The sequence below is a fragment of the Desmodus rotundus genome, chromosome 12 (genome assembly GCF_022682495.2).
Source record: "Desmodus rotundus isolate HL8 chromosome 12, HLdesRot8A.1, whole genome shotgun sequence".
Lineage (NCBI taxonomy): Eukaryota > Metazoa > Chordata > Mammalia > Chiroptera > Phyllostomidae > Desmodus > Desmodus rotundus.
The window spans coordinates 14,849,428-14,861,390 of NC_071398.1; positions in this window are offsets into that span (position 1 = coordinate 14,849,428).

The window sequence follows — 11,963 nt, forward strand, 5'->3', positions numbered from 1 at the left end:
CCAGAACTGCTGAGCTGTGGCTGGAGTGCTCAGATGAAACTTCACAAAAGGCTCGGGATGACGAAGACATATAGCCCAGCCAACCTGACTCCTTAGCTATGACTTGCAGTCTGGATCATGGGCGCCGCTAAGGCGGCAAAGGCCATCCTAACTTCCAGTCCCGGCCCCTTCTGCAGACATCTGCAGCCCACAGTGTCCAAATCCTCAGCAGGTAGCCAGTCTTTCCTGCTGCCTGCCAGGTCCCACTTTTCTGTGTGAAACCTCGTTTCTGGGGGGTGTTGCAGCACCCTACCATCGGCCTCGGGGTGAGTCCTCACCCTCAACATGCCCGAAACAGGACATCGGCCCCCACACTCACAGGAACCCCACACAAGGTGGTGAGGGTCTTGTTCCATTCCGGCGGTGAGAGGACCCCTGAGTGTTACAGGATTTCTGGGGAAGTGCCTTTTGAGTGCCCAGAAGCCCTCTACAGAGGCATGGCACTGTTGGGCTGGGGAGGGAGCACTCAGGATGCCCCCTCCCCCCTGCATTGTTCCTAATCCATCCATATAGAAGGGAGCAGCCCCACTCCCTGAGAATGTTCAGTGGCTCAACTAAAGTCCCAGGAACAAAGGTCATTTGCACAGCAGGAATTATTGAATTACCTGGAAATCATTCTCAACCTGGAAGCCGTTCTTTCTGCTAGGAAAGCTCTCCAGGAGCTCTCCACCCTGTTCACTCAGGGTCTGTGAAGGCAAGAACAGAGGCTGCAGGAACTCTGGACATAGGCTAGGAGATGCTGCCTAGGATGCTGGGCACAGAGATGAGTCAGTGTCTGGCTTTCAACAGGTTCAAAGTGAGCTCAGAATCAGCTGGAGAGAGCAGAGAGACCTGTCGTGGTTCCCAGAGTTCTCTGGACCTTCTCTTTTCTGCTTTTAGCCCATCCCATCCTCTGTGCCTCTGGCTGCAAGCAGGCCTGGGAGGGGGACCTATGGGAGCCAGGAGGGTGTTGCGTCACATGGGGGAGCAGTCAACCTGGGGCATTAGATGGAAAGGATAACCTTCCAGCTTAAACCGGCCCCCCGGGGCACAGCTATGTCCTCGGCACCAAAGCCCAAGCCCAGTATGGGAGAAGGAGCTGAACTCACAGGGTGCCCCCTCCCCTGCCAGCAGCAGGCCCTGCATAAACTGTTTACCAAGCCCTGGTAAGGGTCCTCCTCCCAACTCTGCCCAAAGCCAGACTTTGTATCAGGATCTGGCGTAGAGGCAAGTTTTCCTCCCTGCCTCATTCCTTTACTTGCTACACGTTTATCCCATGCTCCACAGCAAGATCCCCATCTCATACATTTGACTCTCAGCAGAACGTTGAACTAAACATTATCATCCCCATTTTAAAGATCAGGAAATTGGGGCTTAAAGGGTAAGTGTCTGCGATCACTCCGCTAGGAAGGGGCTCGTTTGCTTTCCTTTCTTTCTCATATAGCCCAGGGAATGTTTTAGAGCTAGAGAAGGATGGTGTGTGTGTGTGTGTGTGTGTGTGTGTGTGTGTGTGTGTGTGTGTGTGTGAGGAGGGTACATCAGGCATGCTGCTGCTCTGAGGTGTCTCCCGCCACACCTCTTGATTGTGGAAACAGTTCACCCACCCACAGAGCTCCGGCGGGGAGTGATGCGTAGACAAAAGCAAGCAGCCGCTCCACCCACCCTTAGCTCATCCCCCAGGAGGCCGTGGGCTGAGTTGGCTGCCAGAGCTGTGCTAAGTGTCCTTATACTGTTAGAGACATTTCTAAATAATCCATTAATCAGAGAAGAAATAACAAGGAAAATGGAAAGTTTCAAACTGAATGAAAATGAAATACAAATATATCAAAACTTATGGGATACAGCTAAATCAATGCAAATATTTAAGTGTGCATGTTACAAAAGAAAGGTTGAAAATAAATTATGCAATCTTCTTTAAGTGAGGGAAAGATATTTTCAAGGAATGGTGTCGGAGTGAGTGACTGTTTTACCTGTACCTTGCAGCCTTCACAAAAATTAAGATGGATCATAAACATAATTGTGAAGGTAAAACAATAAAGCTTCTAGAAAAAATATTTTCCTAACCTTGAAATAAGCCAAGATTTCTTAAACAAGACAGAAAGTACTAACCATCAAAGTTTGATAAATTAGATCATTTAAATTAAGACCTTCTGGTCATTAATTAAAGATAATTAAGAAAGTCAAAAGAAAAGAACACTGCAATATATATACTCAAAAAACATACTCATGCAAAATATGTAAGGAATTCCATCATCATCAAGGAAAGGGACTTGAACGGGTCCTTCACAAAAGAGGGTTTCCAAATGGCCACTAAGCATGTGGAAAGGTGTTCAGTATCATGGGAGAAATTTAACCCGTAGAGAAATGCGAATTAAACCCACAATGAGATACCACTATAAACTGATTGGCTAAAATGAAAAAGATTGACAAAATACTAAGTGTGGTCAAGGATACGAAGCAACTAGAACCGGTAAGAGGTAAGTAGAAAAACTGCAGTGTTTACTGTAACTACTACACCTGACCTTCTGCCCCGCAGGTTTACTCTTTGGTACAAACCCAAGAAAAATTAGTGCAGCGTCTAGTAAAAGGCATGTACAGAATATTTTCAGCAACTTTACTCATAACAGCTAAAAGCTAGAAACAATTCAAATACCCATCAAATGGACCAATGTATATATACACAACTGGAAACAAAAACAATTTAAAACATGAATGAAATGGTATACACAACACGGATGAATCTCACAGACATAATACGGAATGGAAGATGCTAGCCACAGAATAGTAAACATGGTATGATATGGTACGATTCTATTTACATGATGTTCCGAACCAGGCAAAACTACAGTAAGTGGTCATGGTGACTGAATAGTGACTGAGGGAGGGGCATGAGGAAGACTTCTGTGGTGCTGGAAATATTTTCTATACCAGTTGCCCCTTGTTTGAGGCTTCAGTTTCCAAGAGTTCAGTTACCTGCTGTCAACTGAGGTCCAAAAACATTAAACGGAAAATTCCAGAAATAAACAATTCCTCAGTTTCAAGTTTCATGCTGTTCTGAGCAGCATGATGAAATCTCATGCCACCCCACTTCGTCCTGCCCAGGACGTGAATCACCCCTTTGTCCAGGGGAGCCACGCGGTACAGCTGCCCGCCCATCAGTAGCCAGCTTGGTAGGGCAGCGCTTGTGTTCGAGTAACACTTATTTTATTTAATAGTGGCCCCGAAGTGCAGCCGTAGTGATGCTGACAGGTCAGCATGTCAAAGAGAAGCCACCAAGTGCTTCCTATAAGCGAAAGTGAGTTCAGTATAATAAGGTGTTTTGACAGGGAGAGACCACGCTCACATAACTTTTATTACAATACCGTTATAGTTGTTCTATTTTATTACTAGTCTTTGTTGTTAATCTCTTCCTGTGCCTAATTTATAAATTAAGCTTTACCATAGATATGTATGTATAGGAAAAACCCAGCACTGTCCGTGGTTTCAAGCATCACTGGGGGTCTTAGAACGTATCCCCCGGGGATAAGAGGGAACTACTATCTTTTGATCTGGGTGGTGGTTACGCAGGTTTCCTTTTCATTGTGGGTTCTTTCCTGGCTTTGGACTTTGGCGTGACTCTTATTCATACTTGAACCTTTCTCATTGCGCCTCTCCTCAAAATAACCCTTGTGTCATTTGAAAAGAGTTCTTCAGACCACAGACCAAAAAATCACCCCTCGGAGGGGGTGGCAGTGGGTGGGTGCCAGGAAAAAAAGGGCACCTACTCTCTGGGTCGGTGGCACAGAAAATGGTCTTCTCCCCAGCTTTCTGTTCTTACTTGCGTTTGTCTGTCTCTTGTGACACTTGTTTTTCTTCCCTGTCCCTGGAGGTTGTCTTCAAGCTGTGGACTTCTGGGATTTGCAGATTTCACAATGTGGTACTACTTTTTTTGTCTCTGGGTTATTGCTAGAGGGGACAAGGCAATACTTTCCTAAAAGCCATACAAATGTGAAGGAAAGCAGTATGCTAGTGGTTGTTGTTTTTTATTATGCACAATAAAAGTAGTAAAAGGAAAAACAAACGGGACCAGGGAAATGATGTCAGTTGTAATGAAAAGAAATCTTGATTCAAACTATCTTAAATTAGCCCTGGCTGGTGCGGCTCAGTGGATTGAGCACTGGCCTGAGAACTAAAAGGTCACAGGTTTGATTCCCAGTCAGGGCACATGCCTGGGTTGGGGGCCAAGTCCCCAGTAAGGGGTTCACAAGAGGCAACCACACACTGATGTCTCTCTCTCTCTCTCTCTCTCTCTCTCTCTTTCTCCTTCCCTTCCTCTCTCTAAAAATAAATAAAATCTTTTAAAAAACCTATCTTAAATTAGAAAAATAATTTATTGGTTCATATCATTGAACAATTCTAGGGCTGGTTTCAGTGCCTCTTGATTTGGTGTGGCAGGTGCAGCTGGTTGCCTCATTTGCATCTTACTGACCAATCAGAACAGCTCCATCATGACCAATCTGGATGCATGATTCCAACCAATCAGGCCAATGCTGTTTGGGCCAATCAGACTGTGCAGATTTGGATTCCTCATTTGCATAGAAATGGATCAGTCAGGGACCAGGGTGGCAACTTCTCTATAAAAGTTGGCATTCCCTTTGTCTCTGGAGAGTGTTTTCAGTTTCCTCTGGGAGACTGTGTCTCTCTTCAGTTTACAAACTGAATAAAGAGTCTCCTTTGTCCACACCCCAGATTGGGGACTCCTGTTGGCATTAGATTGGTGGCAGCAACCTTTTGTTGACACTGGCAGAGGTGCCTCCCCCTTCTGCTTCTTTCCCCTTTGAGCTCCTGCCCAGAACGTGAATGTATGCTCAGAGCTGCAGCAGCCAACCATGAGGGAACAGCCTCGGGGACAGACTAACCTGCTCAGGATGGCGGACAAGTTTTAAAAGCACTCTGCCTGTGTGGTGTTGTAAAGCAGTTGCACCAGCCCTGGCTTGCCCACCTCCTGATATTACATTCATGAGACAAACATGAAACAAAAATTTGTTTAAGCCATTGTTAGGTTTTCTAGACAACGCATGGTGAATTCCTCTGATCTGGGTGTGGCCTCGTGGCACTGCCTGGACCTTAGCTGAGCCCTGCAGGCCCCGAGCATCCCCAAAGGTTAACCTGTGACTTTCCACAAAAGGCCTGACCTCCCATAGCCTTGCCCCTGCTGTGGCCTGGTGGGTAGACAGGGTCCCCTGGGCCCGCAATCTGCCCTTGGGAGCCAGGTTTAGCTTTTGGGCTGAGCAAGTATTGACTTTGGGAAAATTCCCAACCCAGAAAAAAGGAAAGATTTTGGATGTGGGATCTCATTCTCCCTCAGCACAACCTTGAAAGTCACGTGCTCATGTGTTTTCAAACAAGGATAAGTAGTCAGGCTATTTCTGAGCAATCAGGAAAGGGTTACACGGCAGAGGCATTTGAGTATTGTCACAGTTTTGTATGAGATCACGACATAGCTTGTAAGTCACGGGGCCGAGTGAGTCAAACTGAGGAGTCTGACTCTGCAGCAAACTTCCCCCCAGCCGCCACCGTGACGCTGAGACACAATGGTGCCGGGCATTGCACAAATATATTTTTTAACACAGACCCACTTTGATCGTATTATAAGTATGCAGGAATATTCTTCACTTCCACAGAGAAGTATGCCTGCTCCTCTTTTCCCCGAAGCACATGACCCTTTGACCTCTCTTTCACAGTCACAGTTGTTTTTTCTTTTTTCCAGAGACACAGGTCCAGAAAATTACTTCTCTGCGTCAGCATTGGCAGTGGTGCAGGAGAAACACTCGAAGCCACACTCGGACTCGGTGTTAAGGTGTGAGAGTGCACGCTTCATCTGAAGGGGAACGCCGTTGATGACAGGCAGAGATACGGGCTCAGAAAAGCCAGAAAAATGAGTTTTCCATGCTTCACATTTTGGCTCAGAAAAAGCGGCGTCAGGTTCCCGCTGCCAGTGCAATGGTGCAGAACCTCCATCCTGGACATGGTTCTGGCCTGAAGTGCTGCTTGGAGAACAGGAGCGATTTCTTTCTTCCTGCAGTCCCGGTAGATTTCTTGGAGGAGGTGGTATTTAAGAGGGGCACGCCTAAAGGTGGAGGGAGCTTCCCAAAAGGAGGAAGGTAGGGAGTGACTTCCAAAACAGCTTTTGCACAGCTGTTCACCACAGGAATGCTAATGGGCCCTGCAGTGTCCAACCTCACAACCCTTTGACCCGCATTGGCCCAAACCCCTGGCTTCCAGGTTCCAGGCTCTAGGGACTCTGCCCACTTCCGCCCTCTAATTTTCTTCTTGGGAACCAAGGAACAGCTGGAGTCCCAGGAGTCCTCCCCAGTCCTCCCAGCCAAACTGCAATAGCAAAGAAGCCCAACTCTTGGGACCTTCCCCTTGACCCTTGAAGGTGGGGCAGCAAAGAGGACGGAAGAAGGCCTGAGGAGTTCCCTCGAGTGAGAGTCATCCTTCCCAGGCTATCGCTACTTTTCAGGAAGGCTAAGCCAACCAGGGTGGCCGCCTGCATGCCACTCTTGGGTGGGTGGGGTGTGGGAGGCGGCACCTTGCTCTGTCTTCTGTACAACATTATCATCCAATTCCAACATCATAAATAACACAGCCACCTCATATTATGGGCTTCCTGATTGATGCAATAATCACCGGTGGGGTATTCTTGCCAAGAATGTGTAACCCGAATCTAATCTTGAGGAAGAAACAGATAAATCCAGAATATGATGCTATAAAACAGGCCTGAACTAAAAAAAAGAGAAAAAGAAAAGGAAACAATGACACAGACAAACAAAAAGGCTGAGTGGGGAGCAGAGAACACTCTTCTGCATCAAAAGAGACTAAAGAGATATAACCAAATGCAATACGTGACCCTTACTTCCTGAACTAGAATTTAAATGCTCAAAAGACATTGTTATTTTCTCTCTCTCTTTTAAAAGACATTCTTGAGACAAGTGGGAGTGGTACCACTGAGTTACTGTTGACTTCCTTAGGTGATGATGGTGCTGCCATTGTGGAAAGCAGGGCTCCTCTACCTCTCAACATGTCACGTCGTGGACCGAACAGTTCTGGGGTTTTAGCAGCATTTCTGGCCTCTGCCCACTAGATGTCAGGAGCACCGCCCCTCCGACTGCACGGAGCAAAAATGTTTTAGTAACAATGTTTGCATCCTGTCACGAATACACTAAAACACTGGACTGTGCACTTTACCATGGTTAACACAGTGGATTTTATATATAGTATGTGAATTTTTCTCAATAAAAATGTAATTTAAAATGTCTCCATTTGACATTCTCAAATGTCCCCTGGGGAACAACACCACCCCCAGTGGAGAACCACTGGTGCAGAGAGTGCACCGCCGGGGGGCGGGGCAGCCTGAGGCTCTGGGAGACCATGATCTGGTTTGTAACCTACTTTCAAAGAGCCAACGTGGCAAAATATTAGCCATTAGTGAAACTAGGCGACAGGTGTGTGGGTTGTTTATTTTATTATTATGTCAGCTTTCAATAGATTTAATTTTTTTAAAACCAAATGAAAAGAATTCAGTTTCAAAATTTCTGTTTACAACAACCCAAGGGACCCAACTGAGCAGCCTCCTTTCGGATGGAATTATTGTAAGTGTGCGCACTGGCCGAGTTGCTCAAGTCCTTCAGCCTTCCAGAGAAGACTCCTTATCTCTCATTTGCGCCCCCTCTCTCTCTCTCTCTCTCTCTCTCTCTCTCTCTCTCCTTCCCTCCCTGTTGCCCTATTTTACTCCAAGACTGCTCTGGACTTTTTGGTCCACGCTACTCACTGACCCTTGGAGAGAAGGGCATCGTCTGTACCATCATTCACCCAAACTGGGTACAGATGATGAGCTGTGTCAATTTCTTTTTGTATTGTCTCCTGTGGTGGCTTTAAAACATGGCCACAAACTTCTCTAGCACTTGTCCCATTAAGAGATGGGGTCTGCATTCCCTCTTCTTGAATACGGGCTCTGCAACTGCTTAACCAATAGAACGTGGTAGGAGTGACCCGTTACCAGTATTCAGATGCAGGCTGTGAAAACCTGACATCTGCCATTTCCTATCTCTTTTAAAATACTTGCTCTAGGGACCCAGCCGCCATATGGTGAGGAGGCACAAGCCACCCTGTGGAGAGTAGCGGCACACAGCCCCAACTTGAAAGCCACCTGAGTGAGTCACCTTGGAATTGGCTCCTCCAGCCCCAGCTGACGTGCTATGGAGCACAGACAAGCTGTCCCTGCTGAGCTCTGCCCAATTGCAGATTTGTGGGCAAACTGCACGATTGATTGCTGTTAAGTCACTAACTTTTGGAGTTGTTTGTTTGCAGTGATTGGTAACTGATGCATCCCTGCACCCCCCAAACTGGGGGCCCCAGACTTGGAAGGTAGGAAGTGAGCCAGCTCTTGATCCCTAAAGCTAGGACCTAGGACCGCGCTTATTCCTTTAACCAGCCCTTACTGAGTGGCCACCAAGTGCTAGACACTACACCAGGGGTTGAGGAGTCAGCAGTGAAGGAGGTAGACCACCCTACCTAGTGGGTACAACTCAGGCACAGTAAGGAGAGGACTGTAGCCTCAGCCTGAGGGAGGGGGAGTGAGAACTGTGTTCCTGGGGGAGGCTATTTCTAAGCTGACACCTGACTCAGGAAAAGGAGTTGGCCATGCAGAGTAGCAGGGAGTGGACAGATGGAACGCCATGTGCTAGTTCTGGGTGAGGTTGCCAGATTTGGCAAATAAAAAATAAAAATTTAACACCCAGTTAAATTTGAACTTCAGATAAACAATGAATACTTGTCAAATATATGTATATCTGTCCCGTGCAACATTGGAGACAGGCTAAAAAGTTATTCATTATTTCTCTGAAATTAAAGTTTAACGGGAGCCCTGCATTCTATCTTGCAACCCAAGTGCTAGGGCAAAAAAAAAAAAAAAAAAGGGAGAGAAATTTTATGGTTTCAAGGGAGAATTCAGGAAGCAGGATGTAGCACAGTGGCAAGCAGGGAAAGGCGGACAGGAGCGAGAACGTAAAAGGCCAGCCTTGCAAGGTGCAGTTTGAACTTCACCTTGAAGCAATGGGGAGCCATGGAAAGGTTTAGGGCGGGGGATTGATACAAGCAGGCCTGTGTTTTAAAGTGATATTCTGGGCAACCACATAGAGGGGAGTGGAGAGCCTGCAGGCAGGGGGCCAGGGGAAGGAGTCCCTTGCCCTGCATTGCTCGTACTCTGCACTGTAACCGCAAAGGTGTGAGAATGTTGGGAGACTCGTCCCCACTTTGCTCTTTTTTCTACAACGTATTTTAAGCTATACATTTTCCTCTAACTACTGTTCCAGCACATCCCACAACTTTCACGTTTTGTTTTTATTATCATTCCCTTTAGAATATGTCCTCATTTGTCTCCTTTGACCTGTGGATTCTTTAGATGTGTGTTTTATCATTTCCAAATATTTAAGATCTCATTGTTATTTAGTTTAATTTCCTTCCATTGTGGTCAGAGAACCTCCTCTGTAGGTTCTTTAAATTTTATTAAAATCATGCGATGAGTAAACCTACAGTCGGTCCATCACGGTGCAGGTACCACCACGGTTGCTGGGAGAGAACGGTCTGCTACAGCTGCTGAGTTCACTGCTCTGTAAATGCCAGTGACCTCAGCGTACTTGACAATGTTCTTCTCTGCGTATTTCCTCATTTTTCAGTCTCACTGTCCTATCCACGGGTGGGGGTGGGGGTGGGGTGCAACAGTCCTCAGTGATTGTTAGAGATGAGTCTAGCTCCTCCCTTTTCTCAGTCAGTTCTTTTCTTCCGCTGCTTTGAAGTTCCGTTATACTAAATATGTACATGTGTATGATTATTATGACTTCCTGGTGAAGCGATCCTTTATCCATACGGATGTCCTCCTTTAGCTCGTGTGTCGCCCATTCTCTTAACGTCTGCCTTCTCTGCTGTTGATAAAACCACTGCAGCTTTCCTGGGCCCTCTGTTAGCTCGAGGTGTCTTTACCCATCCGTTTACTTTCATCTCCTCTGTGTCTCTACGTTTAAAGTGGGTGCAGTCACAGACAGCACGCAGGTGGGTCTTGCTTTTTTATTCATTTGAGAATCTCTGCCCTTTACCTGGCATTTTAGTACATTGAGATCTAATCTTTACACGTTATTCATGGTTGGTTTAGTTCTATGATGTTACTGTTTGCTTGCTATTTTGTCCCCTGTGTTTTCTTTGACCTCTGTTCTTATTTGGGTTTTAGAGGGGAAAATATAACATTTTGGCCTACTGTTCTGATCCATTTTTCAGGTGTGTGGAAGGTTGCTGATTCTGAGTGATTTCTAGAAGAAGTACAGACTCCGCTGCAGGTCCCGGCTACAGTGTGAACATTCTCGCCACTTCAAACAAATGACCCGGCAGGTCCTGCTGTCATGGAGGAAGGTGCCGCAGGGAGCCTTGGCCAAGGCCCAGAAAGAGAGTCACAGGGAAGACCTCTCGGTCTGGTGAAGACCAGGCCCTCTGGATTAAAGAACTCTACAGCATTAGAAGAGTAATTCCTGACCTTGGCATTGACTGAGTTCATAATCATGGGTTATCATGTGACCACGCGGCTAGAACGGACCGTCAGGGACTGAATATAGGCAGAGCCGCAACATCGTTAGCTCGGCGGGCCAAACAGCATATCCATCGTTACTTAGACGTGTAGCCCAGCTCAAGCTCAGGCAGGAACAAGTAGTACAAGTGATGGGTATGACCAGGTGGCTCAAACACCAGCGTCACCTGCCACTGTTGCCCTGATGCCTGTCACTCAGCTCACATCTCTGCCTTGCGGTGGGTGTCCAGCAAGCTAATGGAAGGGGAGAAAGCCCAAGCTCAGTTTAAGGAGGCTTTGTCTTGGTACGAAGGAGACAACACGAACTGCTCTTTGCTATACCCCCAGCAGTGCGGGGAATCTTCCCAATGGACAAAAGTTTGAGTAGTGAACCTCGTTATTCAGAGGTGAAAGCAGGGCCTGAGAGCTGTGTAGTTACACGGGGCTCCCTGTTCAAAAGTGTCCCGAGGTTGTTTAATGCTCTGCCGCAGCCATCTGGAAATTCATGATAATTCTGAACAGGGAGCTCTGCATTTTTATTTTGCACTGAACCCCACAAATTATGCCCTGGATCAAAGGTTCCAAGACCAGGGCAGAGTAGAGAACTTACAGGACATAAGACTGTCTTGATTTGCTTTTGCCATGATGCCAATAGAGAGAGGTAGAGAGAGAGAGAGGGAGGGATATGGGGAACTGTTCCACACGTGGGAAATGTGGCTCAGCCCCCACTCGGAAAAGCCAGTGGGGAGCGAGGTTGGCGGGCAGGACCCACGCCCATGGATAGGTTCTCCAGTGGGAAATCAGGCCGGCATTGTACCTTGACTGCTATGAGACTTGCTCTTGCTAAAAAACTCCCTCACCCTGAATTGAGGAAGCAAGTGTTTACTGAGTATCTTCATCTTCCTAAAATCTGTGCTAAACCACCCAAGTATGGAGTGTGAGCAGTTCCCCCTCGAGCTGTAACATCCTTCTCTTTTAAGTAATTAGCAGTATTCTGTCCTTTGTTGTCCTTAAAAGGTAATCACCTGTGGTGAACCTGTGCATAGTAAATGAGGACCATCCTCCATGTAATGTGCGCAGAAAAACAATAAAAGCCTGTCCAGGAGGGGGTTGGCTCTCTCTCTTGGGCTCTCTCTAGCCCTCTCGCCCTCTCTCACTTAGAGAGTGGCCATGCCGCCCATGTGTATTTGTATATTGCAGCCACAACACTGGATCCTGCAGGCCGGGATCCGCGTCAGAGGGAGAGAGAGAGAGAGAGAGGGAGAGAGAGGCTGTATCTGGCACATATTAAGTCCTCAGAAATGATGGCTATTGTCACTCTATGTTGTTGATGATGATGATGATGTTA